Here is a 20,307-nt window from a genome sequence, read left to right on the forward strand (position 1 = left end):
ATAATTGTATAGGTACATGTACAGTTTTTCGTTGACACAACAATAGGGGATGCATACACGTTCTAATCGTATTTTGAATAGGTTTGCATTTTATAATACCTGCAATTAAAGACAGGGCAAACAATAAACACAAACCACATTATGATGAGCGCTCTATGAGTTTTCAATCTGTTAGATTTTTCTTCAAAATACATGTACTACTAGTCGTATTCAACAAAATTCCCCGCCTTCTGATGGGTAATGAATTTATTTCATCGCCAATAATTCCACTCTCACTCATCTTATGCCTTTGTTTCGGAAATGACGCGTAGATATTTTGAAACAATGCTACAAACGAGCATATAATGCAATACTTATCAAGAATATATCATTCTGAACCATAGGTCAGGGTGATCCACAATGTATCTTTTAACGTTCTTCTTCATCAGTCAGCTTTAAAACACATTTCCTTCTAAACCGCTACCGGCTTTTATAAATTTGCATAGGAGTATATCCAGTTTCATTCGTGTAAAGTAATCAATCGTGACGGTCAGATGCATATGTACGTACCCAATGCAAACTATACATTTGAGAAGTGAGCTCATTTATAAAGTGAGCTCATTTTCACAATGAAACCATGAGACCCAGATAGCAACTATTTTGTACCTAACCTTATAATTTGTTCCTCTATCTAATGTTCCAAATCATGTCCAACCCATGAATGAAGTGATTTTAAAAAAAAAACTTATATAGCTAATAAAACTATTTTTTCAAACCAACCAACTGAAGCTCGATATTAAGTATTTAAAATCAGAGGGTGGTTGTTTTAAAAGATCGCTCATATCAATATCCTGGTTCTTCACTGACCACGCGATAGGATTTATGTAATGTAATGCCTATTTACCCAAATAACGTTAATGTTTTATATCCTTTAAACAATGCCCAATGATGAAATAGTAAATTGTGTCCAAATATTTTCATTTGGACGGATTTAAAGTGGTCAAACTTCAGAGTTATATTTTAAATGTACACGTTATTTACAAAATAACTCTTGCAATTACAAAACCCAGAGCTTTCAAATTTGGTGTTTGTCAAATAGTGGTCTTACACGAACCTAGTTAAAATAATAATAATTGGACCAACACTTTGGACTCGCAGGGGTCGCAATTTAAATAAGAGAAAGATAAACATAAATAGTAAAAAAAATCCTCTCTCAAATTCAAAAGACAAATGGATCCTGTTTAAGTTTTATTTCAAGGCAATATGCCACAAATGTAACATTTATATATAATACTATTAAATGCGTCTTCATAAAACTGACAAATAGAAACAAATAGGTTTTATGTTTTGAACTGTAAAATAGTGATTTTCTCTAGAGTCTGTTTAAACATTACTCTCTGATCGAAACTGTTAGGTTCCAGAGGTCAAATGATGAATATCGAATTTACATTGTTATTCTCTCAAACAACTATATCAAGTTATACCAATTTAGATAAAATAGAACATTGAAAATTGTTTATGGTTTAAAACGAATCAGAATATTATTTGAAACTCATAGCGTCTTATGGATTTTTTTCAAAACACAAAATCACCATCCATGATATGTTATGGGGTTAATGTAAAAACGCATTTGTGCTTGAACATGCTTGATGGCTAGCCTAATATCACTTTAAGCTTTAAATGAGTCATTGTTTTAAAACATGCAATTGTTTATATACATCAACCTCGTCGTAAATCAATCTATAAACATGTAATTTCGATTTAATTGCAATTACATTACTCAAATCCGAAAAGACTATAACTTCAATATTTCGCATGTAACATCGTATAGCGGGCCTCTACAAATTATGAACCGGTGTAAACATTGACCATACCCCGAAAGCTCACAGGTTCACTATTTATATTAATGGTATACAACTTGAAAAAAGTATCGGATACCAGAAGGAAAGCCTAGTGCTTAGCTTTTTCGCATGAAACACTGTCAAGTTAATCGCTATGAAAATTGTTCAAAATATGGCCCCGGGATCAACTTTTGCCATAAAACCGGACCGTCTTTAGCGATGGACTTCGATAAGATTATCCAGGGTTTGATTTCCGGCCGGGTCACATACATTATGTAGTGAATGGTCATGACATTAATCAATTGGCCATTTATCCCTATGATTCAAGTCCGTTGTAGGTTATTTGCATAAGTAAGTACATTATTTCTTGTAAACCAGTTAACCCAGAAAAGGTTTGAGAACATTAACTTGTCACCGTGATATGACCGGAATACGGTTAAAATGGCCAACAAAAATATAGTTAATTTTCTATTTCGGAAAGGCTGACTATCTTCTGCTTACTTGTCAGCAAGCACTCTGGAGATAATGTCAATACAGGTTCAAAATAATGATTTCTAACAATATTTACTGACATCATATTGTTATTAGTCCATCTGTATCATCTGTTACTAGCACTTCACTCTTAATGCTAACATTCCTGATCCGCTTAACGCATCATTATGATGGGTTTCATTAAGGTGAGCGACCCAGGGTCACTATGGCATGTTTGTGTTATTCATATGTTTTGTTCAATAATTGCTCGTCCTAGTAATTAAGTTGGAAATATCATAAGTGTGAACAAATATATACAAGCATTTATATCGTATTCAATTGTCAAAAAAACGTTTAGTTTTTTATTGGTATAACACAATAACATATTTAAAAATGGCTTTATGTTGTAGTTATATTCAATATGACTGTTGCTCGAAGCATGGTGATGGAGCTTACCTTCTAGAAATAGACAGATGCCCATTACTTGCCACTCATATTGACCAGTGCTCCTATTACACGCATGCTCGTTTTTGTCATCCATCAGAAACTTTGTCCCTGGTCTGCTCAGGTTTGTATATGTTTTAATTTTAATAATGTAAATATATGTTGAATATATTAAATGTAATTATACTTGAGAGAAATACTTCAACAAGTATAGAATAATTATAAATATTTTTGAACCCACAAAAAAGTGCTGTCATAGGAATTTGAATTTGTTCGTTTGTTTTTAGGGTTAGGGTACACAAAATACAGAAATTTAGGAAACATGTTTAAGAAAAAAAGTATTGGTACCAGTTAGTATGTTTTACTAATGCGACCATTTGCATATGGAATACAGGACAATTCATGCATCTCAATACTAAAAAGTTACATTATTAAATGCCCGATTTAGGTGAACATTTACAATTTTAGATCAAACAATGTAACTAGTATTTACCTGGTATTTAAAAATTAAAGTTGAAGCTTCTATTATCTATTGCAAAAAAATGTAGTGAACAAAGCAATATCTGGCCCCTTAAACGGTACTTAAACATAAGCTTTGTTTATTTACTAGATTAGTGATGTTCACAAGGTTTCATGGTTTTCATGGAAAGTATTATGTCAAACCGTTCGAAGGTACAAATACATGTTTAGGACCGTCTTTGACGCATTGTAAACAGTAGTTTAGTTTTGAACTAAACCGTATTGTACCGATGTTCGTTATAATTTTTTAAGAACCGGTTTATTGGTTGACCCCGAAAATGAACTGTTATACTTACACCAATAACGGGATTTGTCAATGCAAATCTATTTCCTGTAATTTTTAACGGGAAAGCTAACCAGAGAATATACCGATATAATAAAAATAAATCTGGGGCTTTTTTATTCTTATAAAACTTGGTTTGGGTTGATATCGGCTCCGTCAAATTGCTCTGTAACATTTCTAAACGCATTCGGACGTGGTTTCGATAGTTTAAACCATCCGACAACTGATACATTATATAAAACATAACGGGGTATGAAAATGCACGTTTAATCAATTAGTCTTGGGCGAATGGGTCTATCTCTATCTTTTTTCTATATGTGAACATTTAAAAAAAAGTAATTTTTATTAAACTACGTCCAGTTTGCATTTAATTAAAACAAAACAAAAAACTTATAACTAAAACCACATTTCTGCAACCTGCTCCGATGCCATTTCCTGTTTTCAGAACATGTAAAACTATAATAATTGTCATAATGATTTGTCTTTTGAGAAATCTCTATTAAAATATTGAACGATCCTTTTCCTGTAAACATATTGCGTGCGGCTTCAAGGCTGAGGTCAACCGTCTGGAAAAGTCAATATTAAGGATTATGGGTTTAACCCCAGTGAAAAGCATGCCTCACCTTAAGGAAAGAATTTTCCACACAAAATTACCAGTATTAATAAACATTAACCACACAGTTATGTGATTCAAATCGAAAAGCAACAAAAAAACTACCGATTTAATATAGTTTACCTCACGTAAATATACATGACCGGTTAAGATCCATAACGTACGAAAAACCATCCAAAGTAATATAATGTAACTTGCTCGAAGCATGGTAATGGAGCTTACCTTCTAGAAATAGACAGATGCCCATTACTTGCCACTCATATTGACCAGTGCTCCTATTACCCGCATGCTCGTTTTTGTCCATCATCGAGAACTGTGTCCCTGGTCTGCTCAGGTTTGTATATGTTTTTATTTTAATAATGTAAATATATGTTGAATATATTGAATGCAATTATATTTGTGAGAAGTACTTCAACCTGTATAAAATATTAATCAATATTTTTGAACCCGCAAACAAAGTGCTGTCATACGATTTTTTCGTTTGTTTTAAGGGTTTTACTTAAGTAGCCGGGGGTAAAATAAAGTCTGAAAATTCATATTTCAATTAAAAATAATTAAACACACGAGAATCATCCAAGTATATCATGAAGTACCTTGTAACTCAAAACTTACACAAGGTTAAGAATAATAAAACATATGTTTACACAATGGAAGAAGTTGATGTGTGAAAAAAACACATGTTAATGAAACAAATACAACATCTCTTGTGGATCTATCGGCATAAAGGACATATGCAGCCATATGGTTTGTTATAATCCAATTACAAACATACATTGGGCAATGAATATTCCTCAATAACATTCATCTCTCTACATTGAAGAAAGAAGGACATCGTGGTAATATATCATATGCATATTCTTGCCTTAGTAACATATGTTGTAACTGTGCTATTTAATAGCTTCCTGCTTTCTACTTTTTAGTGTGTATTTTTGCCGGCAAGTTCTTGTCTGTATTACCATACCATCTGTAAAGGTTATACCTCTTTTTCCAAACGTGTGTTAGTATGTTTGCTATTTATCAGGCACATTGATGCAATTTTAGCAGTAATTAAATCCATTACAAAGATATTGACATCTCTAGTGTTAATAAAGCCTCCTCAGAATGAAATTTACTAGTTAAAAGTTAAGGTAGCGTAATGGGCACCTTTCCAAATATATATTATGTATTATTTTCTTAATCAGCATCATTTCACTAAACAACATGCATATTTTTAGGTAGGCTTTCCATGCTTAAAAAAAATTATAATGATTTTTTTTCAAAACCACCCCACGCTCGGCTTTTGTCCAGTCTATTGGCACCCTGGGGTATATGAAAGTTCCATAATTCATCCATATTTCCCAATATGGGCATGCAATTGGTGTGTACATATGCAGTAAAGGTGTTTAAAGTTTAAACAAGATGAAATAAGTATTCTTTTACAAACATTTATTTTTTATAAATTGTCATCTATGGAAGAGCGCCATGAAATGTAAGTGGTTTCAGCCAAGTAGAAATTGGGTTGGTTAAAAACAAAGTGGCATAAAATTCAAAATAGTATCATTTAAGTAAGATGTTTTACTTAGTTTTCATAGATACACTATATACAGCAAAAATGCCAAGAAATACACAGATTTACCGTTTACTTTTTTAAATAAAAATAAAAATGCAATCTGCATGATTCGTATTTTCAGCAGTAAATCTCCCAATTTAGCCATAACGTTGTTTTAATTTAAAAAATTGAAGAATGTGCACAAAAATTGCAACTTCTTTAACAATCAACATAGTTTGTATGCTATATTAAATCAAATTGCGTAAGTAAAGAAACAAAAAGCGTCTCAAAAAGTATGCGTCGTCGGCAGGAATCGAACCTGCGCGGGAAGATCCCAAAAGATATCTAGTCTATCGCCTTTACCGCTCGGCCACGACAACTTCACCTTAGTACGTGCTTACATTAGATATCCATGAGTAAACATGTAAAAAGGCTCTTCAATCTGCGAAGAAATTGCATGAAATCATTACGGGTGCGCTACCTTAACATAGACCCTAACAAAACCGTCTTTCACACTAAGAACAGTTGCGCTTAAGTTTATAATGAAAGGTCGGTCACGAGATATACTCAATCGGTATTTGTTGTGCTCGCAAGCTAGAAATTAGTCCATTCCCGAGGGCAATGTCGGTTTTAGCCTGCAACCTATTTTGTGAATTAAATTTGAAAAAAAAATTGTTGAGTGTGTTGCTTTTATAGACTAAGCACAATACAGAAATATAGGAAACATGTCAAAGAGAAACATTATTGGTGCCAGTGAGTTTGTTTGACTAATGTGACCATTTGCATATAGAATACAGGACCATTTATACATCTCAACACTAAAAATTGACATTACTAAATGCCCAATTCAGGTGAACATTTACAATTTTAGATCAACCAATTTAACTAGTATTTACTTTGTACTAAATTTAAAGTTTAAGCTTCAATTATTTATTGCAAGAAAATATGTAGTGAACAAAACAATATCTGGCCCCTAAATCGGAAAATTAACATAAGCTCTGTTTATTAAAAAGATTAGTAATGTTCTCATGGTTTCATGGTTTTCATGAAAAGTTTTATGTCGAACCGTTTGAAGGTAAAAATAAATGTAAAAGTCTATGACGCATTGTGTGAACAGTAGTTTAGTTTTGAACTAAACCGTATTTTACCGATATTCGTTTTCTTTTTTTAAGAATCGGTTTATTGATTGACCCCGAAAATGAACTGTTTTATTCACACCAAGAACGGGATTTGTCCATGCAATCTATAGCTTGTGATTTTTTACATGGAAACTTAACCGGAGAATATACCGATATACATATGTAAATAAAATAAAGCTGGAGCTGGTTTATTCTTATAAACTTGGTTTGGGTTGATATCGGCTCCGTCAAATTGCTCGGTCACATTCTAAACGCATTCGGATGTGGTTTCGATGGTTTAAACCATCCGATAACTGGTACATGATATAAAACATAACGGGGTATGAAAATGCATGTTTGATCAATAAGACATGGGCGAATGTGTATATCTCTATCTTTTCTATATATGTAAACATTTTCAAAATATTTTTTGCATTTAATTAAAACAAAGCAAAAATCCTGAAACTAAAACCACATTTCTTCAACCTGCTCCGATTCAATTGTCTTTTTTAGAACATGTAAAACTATCATAATTGTCATAATGATTTGTCTTTTGATTAATCTCGATTAAATATCGAATGTTCGTTTGCCTGGAAAAATATTTCGTGTTGCTTCACAACTGAGGTCAACCATCTGGAAGAGTCAATGTAAAGGATTAGGGGTTTAACCCCAGTGAAAAACATGCCTCGTCTTAAGGAAAGAATTTTCCACAAATAATACCCGTATTAATAAATATCAACCACGCAGTTATGTGATTCAAATCGAAAAGCAACAAAACAAACTACCGATTCAATATAGTTTACCTCACATAAATCTTTATGACCAGTTTAGGTCCCCAACGTTCGAGAAACAAACCATCAAAAGTAATAAAAATGTAACTTGTTTGTCTAACAAGAACAGCGCGTGTTAAAAATAAACGAATGGCGTTAAGCCTGTGTCACATACAGCTGTGCGTTAGCGCGTTTTTATCGCCCTCAACACGGAGGATTGTTTGAAACTGATAAAATAGTTGTATGACTTATTTATAAAACAATAAAAATAATTAGAAAAACCCACTTTGAGCAAAATTGACAAATAGTGAACACACTGGCTGCCAAAAACTACGACTTCGGTCTATACATAATTTTTTCGCTACCTTGCTGGTCAATTTTATGTCATATGGCCCTCATTATTTTTTATTTTTTTACAATTATTGACATTTGAATACAGTGGCTTATTATCCATTACCAGATTAAATTGTGTGTCTTAAAAGACACAAACAATGATTAAAGGTAAATATTAACTAATTGTTGTCAGTTTTTATTTCTTAAAATAACAGAATTCTCGCATTCTATTCTAGACAATGTATTGCAAAAAATAACAAAGCGCAAAATACGATGAATGCGGTTTAAACGAAAAGAATTTGTGATTTATCCGAATTGTTTAACAACATGTAATTGTAGCATCGCTGCAAACAATGCCACGTGATAAATAATGAGGCTAATAGTAATGATAAATATTTAGGAAATGTCTGAGAGTTGCAGTTAAATAGGAAATGGTTACCGTATAGAATGGATTGTTTCGACTAAAAATGCTACACATGTCCTGTTTCAATTAGGAATATCTACCACATTGACATAACATTCGCTCTACCGTCATTGCATATATTTTAATTGGTGTAGAAATGTTTACCCTGAAACAAACACGAAATACCCCCCCCCCCCCCACACACAACGTTTAATTGCAGAATGCCCCGTCTTGATAGTATCCGGTGGATCGGTGACATACAGCTTAAATGGAACTGTCGCAACTCCAATTTGCAATGCTGGGTTTAGTTCTAATGTCAGCGTATGCCAGAACGGACAGTGGTCGCCTCCAAACATTGTTTGCAGTCGCAGTAAGTTGTCTTGTACAAAAGGCGAGCATGAGCGAAATTATATTGAACGGTTGTATACTTTCCGTTTAGTAATAATCAATTCAACCCACCCTCATGTGGGTATTTGTGCGACCAAATTTAATAGAACTTGATTGGTACCAATAACAAATCTTAATGACTAAACTGTAATGAGTGGTGCCTCGACCAGATATTTCATAGTTTTTCCTGATACTCCTGTTTTCAGATTGTACATTACTAGTTTAAAACTTAAGGTGAATGTGTAATCGATCAAAAATGTATTTAAAACACATATGATATGTTGCATCAAATAACATTCAATTCGCTTGAATGCAGACATTGGCAGTTGCTTCCGTCAAAAGCTCAGTACCTCAGTTGATGCAACGCAAACGTTGATCTTTCAGTTTAGTCTCCAGTGAAATTCACCCAAATACACGGGATATAGAATATAAACACAAAAGACGTTTCTGCGAATACTTAATGACTTAAATACCAGAAGATAAATGTTACCTTTAATTGTATCGTTCACAATTTATCTTAATCGATTAATCTGTAAATTATATTAATTTCATACATGGCAGGTGTTACTGGCATTCGCCAATACTTGTAATCTAACAGAGGACCCGCTTTATCTATGGAACTAACGATTTATTTCCCTAAGCTGTAGGACAATACTTGTTAATACAAGAATGATTTTAAATTGAGAGACCAATTTTGTGATATTGTGTCATTCGTGGCTATTCTGACGGAATGCAATAAATAATATTTGCAGACCCACCACTGAATATAACAGATGTTCGCCTTGTTGATGGACCAGGTCCTAACGAAGGTCGAGTGGAAATAGCTGTGGGCGGCGTTTATGGAACAATATGTGACAGCAATTTTGACAAAAACGATGCCGATATGATATGTAAATCTGTCAACTCTAGGTATACCATTACAGAACAGTTCAAATTCAAACACGTGTTTTATAAGACTTAATATGAGTTTATTTTATTTTGCATATATTGATAAGCTTTACAACCTCGATTTCTGATTTTACATGTATAATATACAAACATAACATTTAAAAAATACATCAATAGGTGAATATATGTCGAAGGGAGGAGATGTGTGATGCGTCTTGCTTATTCTGAATTAAATAAATATATAGAAATTAAATCACAGTTGCTGCCTACTACATGTATGCCAAATCATCTATACATATATTAAGCTTCTCAATAATACAAAACGTTTAAATCTACACAGGATAAAAGAAATTGGCAGAAAAAAACAGCGATCACTTAATGTTTTACTAGCGAACTCATCTGTATGTACGTTTACTCGTAGACCTCGGTTTCTTTACAATATTTATGTTAATGTAACAGTCGTTTAAAATGAAATAATTAAATTTTCGTAATATAAAACATGTCATCTAAACATGTATATATGGCCAACAAGTACCATGCCAAAATCAAATTAAATGCGCCGTTATCATTTTCGCACTTGGGGAGGGGGGGGGGTCTCAAAAAGAACTTATACGTGCGATGTGCAAGTAATAATTAGGATCTGTTTCATCGATATATAACTTTTAAATCAATAGGAAACACCACATATGTTTTATAAATACATTATGGTAAAATGTATCATAATGCTTTTTCTTTAACAGTTACAGAGCTGTATACATCCCTGGTGCAAGACATGGCAATGGCTCTGGACCTGTACACATTGATCAACTTCATTGTGATGGAACTGAAGCTTCCCTGGACAAATGTCTATACGTTCAAAACGGAGAATGCAGTCACAGCCGAGATGTGTCTTTACTTTGCAACGGCATGTGATATTTTTGGTTATATTTATTTTATTTGCTATAACAGCATTGCACTATTGTTCATATTCTCTAACTGCTAGTGTCATATATATATATATATATATATATATATATATATATATATATATATATATATATATATATATATATTTATATATGTATAACCATCAGTTACAAAAACATTTTTTTATTTTCACCAATGTAAAGCATATAGCCAACGGGGTCTGTTTAAGCCAAACAATGGTTGAATTTATTACCAATCAACCAATGTATAAATAGACAAGTTGTTATGTACAGTTTCATTCAAGTATATTTCAGCATCTAATAAACGTTTGGAGACTACTACGTTCCCATTATCACAATTGGCGCCACAATTACAATCTTGGTATTAATCTTCGACTAATCGTTTTGATCGTATCATCTTGATCCTTTTGGGTATTATCAAAAGTCAACCTTGTCAAGCTTGCTTATCGTATTTTTATACTGTTAAAAATGCTCGGTTAAAATGCTGAACTGCAATATATTGTTTATAGGGAGACACGTTGATTAAATCGTGAAATATATCGCAACCATAGTTGTATCGTATAGTACTGGAGCCGACTTATTCTTGATAAACGTTGGATAATGCAACACATCCTAAAGAACTATTAGAGGAATCCTATCGCCGATATATTGTCGAATCGAAACCCAATCGCTAAATAATTTAACATTTTGGTCGGACTGTATGACTGTTTTACAAATCGTGCCACTGGGAACATATTATAAAATAAACATTATTTCACTGAACTATGTTTCATTTATTAGTGTCTGTGTTTGAAGGTGCGAACATAATTAAAACATTAATGTACAATCGGTACGAAGGTAGAGAACGAACTCGATTTAACTCCAGAGCCATAAATACAACCTGTGCAATTATTATTTAAAATAGTTATTATATTACAGGTTTCTATCGAAATTGTGTCGGTACGAAGCCCATTTAAAGAAAAATGATTATTTTAAGGAGTATTTTGGACAAGAATATTTATTATAATTAAATCTAGAAAGACCGCGTTTTAAAGATACACATTCCGGTAATATGATAGCACACTTCTTTTAAGTCGATAAATATATATGATTTACGTTATTCCATCAATAACACTCCAAAACATCTATGAATCATTAAACAGGCACACCAGTGAAAGTCCAAGACATACGCCTAGTTCACCAGGAGTTTTCACCATATTTATTTCGAGGTACGGTCGAACTGAAAATCAACGACACATGGGGAACCATCTGTGGCAACATGTTTGGCGTGGAAGAGGCAACTGTTCTTTGCAGAATGATGAATGCTAGGTGATCATGAAATAGTAAATTTTAATATATCTTGACATTTATGTGCGTAAAAAAATGTGTTTTACAATTTAGAATTACATATAAGTACTTTGCATGTTTCGAATACGGTTATGTTATCAAACTTTAAAAAAAAGAGTAAATACATATACTACATCGGAGGACAACTTCCTTCTATTCTAACGTTTAATCCAATTTCCGCGAATCAATTTGCAATATACTTCAAGGTATATTTTGTTCTCTCTTTTAGCATCGTGTGGGTATAACGATTCAAACGACACATGAACCTTACTCCATTGTTATATAGAATTTGCGATGGTGTCAATAATGATAACTCATTCAAGCAAACATTTTCACAAAATAGTTGTAGTTAATTGGTGTTATATCGCTTTTAATGCACTTGTTTTTTTTTTGTTGAAATTAGTTTTTCTGAGTGAAAATTTATTTAAAGCTCTCTCCTATTTCTTCAATAAAGGTCAGTAAGTGCTGTTGCAGTTGCAAGACGCATATGTTGTCTGTCTCGCTCACTCAGTAATTATTTTGACGAGGTGTTTTCTCACAGAAATCGTTCTGGTTCTTATCCGGACAGATATTAGCCTGTTGTTCATTCAATGGTTGTTTTTTTCTTTCTGCAGTTTCGATTGCCTCGAAATGCTCTGCACATATGCCTCTCCTCATGGATTCTCCCAAAGGGCACTTCGTTTAATAACTAACTATTAATTGGTTGTTTATTTCTATAATAGCAATTGACTTCCCAGTTTTCTCAGACTAGTGTGGGCACTTTAGCAAAACAGTTGATCAGGTTGGAACTAATACATCATTAATATAGCAAATTAAACGCATTCAACTTTTGCAGCGATTTCTTATGTTCAGTCAGTCTTGGTTTGTCTGACAAAATCTGACTGTTTTGGTTGTCATGTTTATAGCTTTGTGCCTCTCATGCTGCTAAGAGTAAATACAACGTAGAATGTAGATCTAATGGGTTGTTGACCACTTAGTTAAAGTATCGCTTTAACCAATCCGTTGGCTTCAATCAATAGTGAAAGATAGACATGTTAATGCATTCAATTTCAGCTACGGGTCATTCAGAACAAATGCCGGTTATGGAAGAGGATCGGGCAAGGTTCATTTTGCCAACTTGATGTGCTCAGGGTCTGAAAAGGATGTGAGTGAGTGTATGTATCAGTCTTCACACACATGCAATCACTCTGACGATGTGGGTATTGAATGTACAGGTACGAATAAATATATCTCATCAGTCTTCGAATTAGCCTATAAGCCCGAAGCCCGAGTCGATTCTTGGGCCGGTCGGTCGATCCTAAATGCTAATAAAATAGCCCGATCGGTCGATTAAATATTTGAGCGTCATATCAATAACCTGATTTATACGCGTTTTTAAGAAGCACGTTTAAATTTGCTATTTAAATGCCTAAAATGACGTTTTAAAGCATGCGGCCGCCATTTTTCTAAACTGTCGTGTAAGCATCCGGGTATGTTGCTATTTAAAGTAATGATGCAATTGACGCCCAACCAAGATGAGGTTATTCAAACTGAACATGTGTAGATCACGTTCCGGGATGTTCGCGCATCGGGCACTTCGTAATGTTTTAAAATAATGACCAATCTAGAAGCGTATTTAATTTGAGAAGCGTTTTCCGAAAATGTATTTATAATTCATGAAAAATGGACAAGTAATTTTTTCAATAAAAATTAAAGAGTCTGTAAGGGATATTGTACGCATTGGGTTAAAACAAATTGATACTTATTACAGGTAGGTTTCCATGTGTTTTAATCAATTATTTTTGCGCATTAGAATAAGTTTTTTTAATGTATTATTAATAATTGTAGTACTTTCGTTTATTCTGTAATCTCGTTCTGCTACGTGACCTATTTTGCTACTTATAATCTGTTTACAAATATACAATACTTTTCACGGTTGACACATGCTTATCAAAACATCGGGAGTAAATTAAAGAAGCAGACATTGTCACTTGTAGATTGGGCAATTAACACACCCAGTGGCCTTTTGTTCTGAAGTCACATGCCGACAATTCAGAAATTCACCGGCGATTGTCCTAGTAATAATACGATAATAATCTGTTATTTTAATAGGCTGATGTATTTTTGAAGTTTTTCGGATATTTTTTAAACATGATAATAATTCGCTTTAAAATAAAACAAAACACCGGTCAAACTGATTAATGGAATCATTGAATGAGAACATGTGTAATAATAAAGTAACAATAAACAGCATAATTATCTGGTGCATTTTGTATAAAATGCATTTCAAAAGGAAACATTATACCCTTTATTACTGTAATCACATGCATCTGTTTTTACTAATGGAAGTAGATTTTCTGATTGTTAATAACTATTTTGGTGTTCCTGGCCAAAAAAGTCATAAGATTTAAATTGACCTCCTCGGGCTATTGAACATGTCTTCGGGCTATTCAAAATTCCATCGTATTAGCCCGAAGGGCTATTTGGCTAAAATATTTAGCGTGAAGACTGTATCTCATAGTCTTTGACTTCAAGTATAAAACTAAATTTTATTTGGCAAATGTCTTAAAGCTTCGGCGGTGAAACCATGTAAAATGTCACGAAATGTTATTTTTTAACCGGATTTGGCAATGAAAATTTTAGGCTTAAATGTCTGCGTATTCTCTTCATATTTTCTCTTGGAAAATCTTCATTCAAATTCACGTGAATGCTCTATGGATGATCGTTACCTAACATGTGCCTATTCGTTCCACTCCACAAATTAAACATAAATATGTATAAACAACATTTTTTCAAAACCATAATGCTAGTTGTGTAAACAAAATCATTCCAATGTTGATAACGTGGTCAATACCAAGATCATTTAAAGATTCCGCTCTATTGCTAAAATGCCGCTTGATCTAAACCAATCATTATGTTTTAAGTATTTATTTATGAAAGTGTACTTAAATGTTCCTATGCGCATCTCCTACAATATATGTGCACATGGTTCCGCTTCAATTTAAAATCAGAGGGGGGGGGGGGTAATCACGTGACAGACAAGATGGCGACGTCCATGTCGAGCCAGATTTTTTTCGTCGTTTTATACCCTTTACTACTTGTATTATCATTTTTTATTCCGCTCACTTTCCAGCCATATTAGAAAGAAAGTTGCCGGCTTTTATTTCATCGTAATATTCGTTATATATCTCGACTCTACTCGGTGCGAAATTTCTTAGCGGGATGACCTAATTAGGGCTCCACTAAGACAATTTTCGGGGAGTAAAGTCGAGATATAAAGCGAATTTAAATATAAAATAATCGCTTATCACCTTTTTACTGATATGGCTGGAAAGTGAGCGTCATTTAAAAAATAAACCGAAGTAATAAAGGGTATAAAACGGCGAAAAATAACTGTCTCGGTATGGACGTCGCCATCTTGACTATCACGTGATTACCCCCTCTGAGAATATGGCTACCATTGATAACAGAAATACGTCTTACAGCCATTTTCTTCAAATGAAATATTTTCAAAGATTTGCATAACATGGTCGTTTGCTGAAATTATTCAAAACAATTCCACAAACAACACTAACTGGGACTAAAAATATAATGAGTGAAAAAAAAACAAATAGTAACACAATATATCCCTCTTAGCTAATGAACAAAAAAATTAAATAATGTGACCTATATGTACCATAGGTGGTCCCCCGTTTAATGTTTTGGTTCGGCTCAACTGAACAAGGTGGTCGCGCTTTAGCTTCAAATCATATTTATTCGTTTGACATTTTGACTATATAGAACGTCTGTACTTTTTCACCAACTTGGAGATGTACCTTCATTGGCAATATAAACATCTATATTGTATGCGTTTACTCATTTGTATCGTGTATTAATATGTACACGGTGCTTAATCAAAACGGATAATACCGGAAACGAAAGTGCGTTACCGGCTTTTACGCAATGAATATTACCAGAATATTAACTTTGAAAAATTGCATGGCTATCCCAGGCCAAGAAGTAAACAAAAAAAAACGAAAGTATGCCGAATATTTTAACACTGAACTTAATGAATTTTAGCCTATAATATTTAGAAAAAAATAAAAATAGTATGACCGATTTAATGAGAACGAATGAAAACTAATGAGCTACATCTATCTCATAGTCATGAACGAGTATTAGAAAATTGCTGATTTTGCTATTGAAACGTTTGATTTGCAATCAGTACGAATATTTTATATTTATAATCAATTCGTTGGCACCTAGAGCAAATTGCGGAAAGCGACAACGTCAATCATTTGCGTTTAAAACGGGTCACCTGATAACAAATATTGCCACCGGATAAATAGTCTCATACATGGTGCTGGGCCATATGTGAAAACAACTGATACACATGAAAATACGTGTTTTATCAACGAAATATGCTGAGGCGGTGTGCAAAAGTTGACTTCTCTTATGGACATGGATAGCAAATGCCATTCTATCATAAGAACATAAGCCCTGTTTTGTTGAATTATCCACATCATTCCACCACACCCCCTGCCCCAATAAAAAGGAGAAATGTCAACTAACATAAATATATTAACACATACATGGCTATTTTATTTACTCCCATCTAATATATTGGTTTCTTTAAAAAGTTTTGAGATTAAAGTTAAATGCACACATCGCCTTTTAAAAGTTAACGACATTCTTTGTTGGAAATTGGTGGAAATGTGGGTCGGGTACGAGTTTGGGAGAGCTACTCCGCATGAACGAAGGCGGGATAGGATAAGCAGCGGAAACTGCTCTTCAAATTAAATAGTTAAGTGCTGTACTAAAATTGTGTTTTCCCACCTTTTATACATTTATTATATATCCAGGGACGGTATAAGAATATTTTTTTAAAAGGTGATTACGAGGCGGAGTTAGATTGGTTAGAGTGTTTGGCAACTGCAACTGACTCAAAAGCCAAAGGTTATGTTTTGCTTTTGCAAACATATTTAGAAACAATTAATGCCATCAAGTATGCAAAATAAATTTTATACCGATATCGCACATGCTTTAAAGTTAGGGATTATCATTTTGATGTAAAAACATGTCCTCGCCTTAACTTGACACAATGTTGATATGACACTGTGACAAGACGCCGTTCAGTGCGGGGTATGTTGCATATATGAACACGTATATGTGTTATACGAGATACGCATACATAAGCTGTGGTAACGAATATGAGTTTCGGTTTTGCATGGTTATGAATAAAAAAAAATAAGATATATCTATATGTTGATAATGAAATACTCGAATCAATATTTTCATGCTGTATTTCAAATGATATGGTCAAAAACTTTCACATGTAGGGTATTTAGACACAGGGCATGAGATTGAGGAATTCTTTTTACAAATCCGTTCAATTTTAAAAACAGTAATAATGTAATTGACGTTAACAATCGGTGAGCAGATTCGTGATACTGTGTTACACACTTGTGTTAGAACTCAAGGGTCACATTTTTGATTTCCCTCTCATCCCTTAACTACTTTAGTGTAAGCAGGTTTTGTGCATAAACTGTCGGACTATGTAGGTCCTACTTCAACATTATATTGCTGAGAGTGACCATTAAATCTACTGAATAAATGCCTGTAATTCACTTGAATACAGTTTTGTGAAAATTAAAACTGTGCTTTCAGTATTATGAGATTAAACGAACCACTTAACTAAATAGAGAAGTCAATATTTGTGTGGTATTATATGTTGCCGTTTCAGTGATAAGTATGAAACGCAATGTGTTTTCCAAAATTGCCCTTTTTGTTTCATCGCCATGATCCAACTTTAGGAAAACATTCTTTTGAAGAAAATGATTTTCGGTACAAACCTGTCATAGATGGTCTATATTCCAGTTTCTACATTTACTATCACCAAGATTCGTCTGGCTGATGGCACTAGCACATTTGATGGACGATTGGAATTATTTGCGAACGGCTTCTGGGTTTCGGTGTGTTCTTTTTTCTTTGCTTCAAATATTGGCGAGATGTTCTGTCGGATGATGAATATGACGTATGTATTGCAAATGTTTATTTGATCATTTATCATTTCGCATGTCAATACTAGTAAAGTCTATTTTGTACCTGCAAACGCAAACAAACAACAGCACACACCAATATGAAATCGTGTTTTGAGCTCAGCTGAGCCTAAAGTGCTCACTGCTGAGAAAATGTGATCAGTTACGATCCGTCGTTCGTTGAACAGCAATGTGTCTTTTTTGTGACATTGAACACGATTTACTTCGGTGGATTTAAATCAAACTTGTTGGACATGTTCTTTAGTTTGACTTCTACACATTCAAATCCAACTATGGCAATCAAAGCCACATCGAAATATAACTTATTTCGTAAACTAGTTGCATTGAATTGAAGTCGAAATGACTTCCACTATTTTATGTTGTAAAAATATGGTTTGGGAAATGGCAGTTTCCCTTATATGATATACATAGAAAACGATATTTTTCGAATGGCCTATGACCGCTTATCGAAATAATTGTATAGGTACATGTACAGTTTTTCGTTGACACAACAATAGGGGATGCATACACGTTATAATCGTATTTTGAATAGGTTTGCATTTTATAATACCTGCAATTAAAGACAGGGCAAACATTAAACACAAACCACATTATGATGAGCGCTCTATGAGTTTTCAATCTGTTAGATTTTTCTTCAAAATACATGTACTACTAGTCGTATTCAACAAAATTCCCCGCCTTCTGATGGGTAATGAATTTATTTCATCGCCAATAGTTCCACTCTCACTCATCTTATGCCTTTGTTTCGGAAATGGCACGTAGATATTTTGAAACAATGCTACAAACGAGCATATAATGCAATACTTATCAAGAATATATCATTCTGAACCATAGGTCAGGGTGATCTACAATGGATCTTTTAACGTTCTTCTTCATCAGTCAGCTTTAAAACACATTTGCTTCTAAACCGCTACCGGCTTTTATAAATTTGCATAGGAGTATATCCAGTTTCATTCGTGTAAAGTTATCAATCGTGACGGTCAGATGCATATGTACGTACCCAATGCAAACTATGCATTTGAGAAGTGAGCTCATTTATAAACTTTTCACAATGAAACCATGAGACCCAGATAGCAACTATTTTTTACCTAACCTTATAATTTGTTCCTCTATCTTATGTTCCAAATCATGTCCAACCCATGAATGAAGTGATTTAAAAAAAACTTATATAGCAAATAAAACTCCTTTTTCAAACCAACCCACTGGCGCTCGATATTTAGTATTTAAAATCAGGGGGTGGTTGTTTTAAAAGATTGCTCATATCAATTTCCTGGTTCTTCACTGACCACGCGAAAGGAGTTATGTAATGTAATGCCTATTTACCCAAATAACGTTAATGTTTTATATCCTTTAAACAATGCCCAATGATGAAATAGCAAATTGTGTACAAATATTTTCATTTGGACGGATTTTTAAAGTGGTCAAACTTCAGCGTTATATTTTAAATGTACACGTTAATTACAAAATAACTCTTGCAATTACATAACCCAGAGCTTTCAAATTTGGTATTTGTCAAATAGTGGTCTTACACGAACCTAGTTAAAATAATAATAATTGGACCAACACTTTGGACTCGCAGGGGTCGCATTTTAAATAAGAGAAAGTTAACATAAATAGCAAAAAATCCTCTCTCAAATTCAAAAGACAAATGGATCCTGTTTAAGTTTTATTTCAAGGCAATATGCCACAAATGTAACATTTATATATAATACTATTAAATGATTCTTCATAAAACTGACAAATAGAAACAAACAGGTTTTATGTTTTGAACTGTAAAATAGTGATTTTCTCTAGAGTCTGTTTAAACATTACTCTCTGATCGAAACTGTTGGGTTCCAGAGGTTCACTATTTATATTAATGGTATACAACTTGAAAAAAGTATCGGATACCAGAAGGAAAGCCTAGTGCTTAGCTTTTTCGCATGAAACACTGTCAAGTTAATCGCTATGAAAATTGTTCAAAATATGGTCCCGGGATCAACTTTTGCCATAAAACCGGACCGTCTTTAGCGATGGACTTCGATAAGCTTATCCAGGGTTTGATTTCCGGCCGGGTCACATACATTATGTAGTGAATGGTCATGACATTTATCAATTGGCCATTTATCCCTATGATTCAAGTCCGTTGTAGGTTATTTGCATAAGTAAGTACATTATTTCTTGTAAACCAGTTAACCCAGAAAAGGTTTGAGAACATTAACTTGTCACCGTGATATGACCGGAATACGGTTAAAATGGCCCAAAAAATATAATTAATTTTCTATTTCGGAAAGGCTGACTATCTTCTGCTTACTTGTCAGCAAGCACTCTGGAGATAATGTCAAGAAAGGTTCAACAAATGATTTCCAACAATATTTACTGACATCATATTGTTATTGGTCAATCTGTATCATCTGCTACTAGCACTTCACTCTTAATGCTAACATTCCTGATCCGCTTAACGCATCATTATGATGGGTTT

The 20,307-nt window shown here is 33.6% G+C and overlaps 1 non-coding gene across 1 annotated transcript; it reads right to left on the reverse strand.

Annotated features, from left to right (window-relative positions):
• Nucleotides 1–5,976: 5,976 nt before the first annotated feature.
• Nucleotides 5,977–6,058, reverse strand: Trnas-aga (transfer RNA serine (anticodon AGA)). Its single transcript has one exon. It is a non-coding gene; the product is annotated as a tRNA-Ser (tRNA).
• Nucleotides 6,059–20,307: the final 14,249 nt, after the last annotated feature.

Source organism: Dreissena polymorpha, chromosome 3 (genome assembly GCF_020536995.1).
Source record: "Dreissena polymorpha isolate Duluth1 chromosome 3, UMN_Dpol_1.0, whole genome shotgun sequence".
Lineage (NCBI taxonomy): Eukaryota > Metazoa > Mollusca > Bivalvia > Myida > Dreissenidae > Dreissena > Dreissena polymorpha.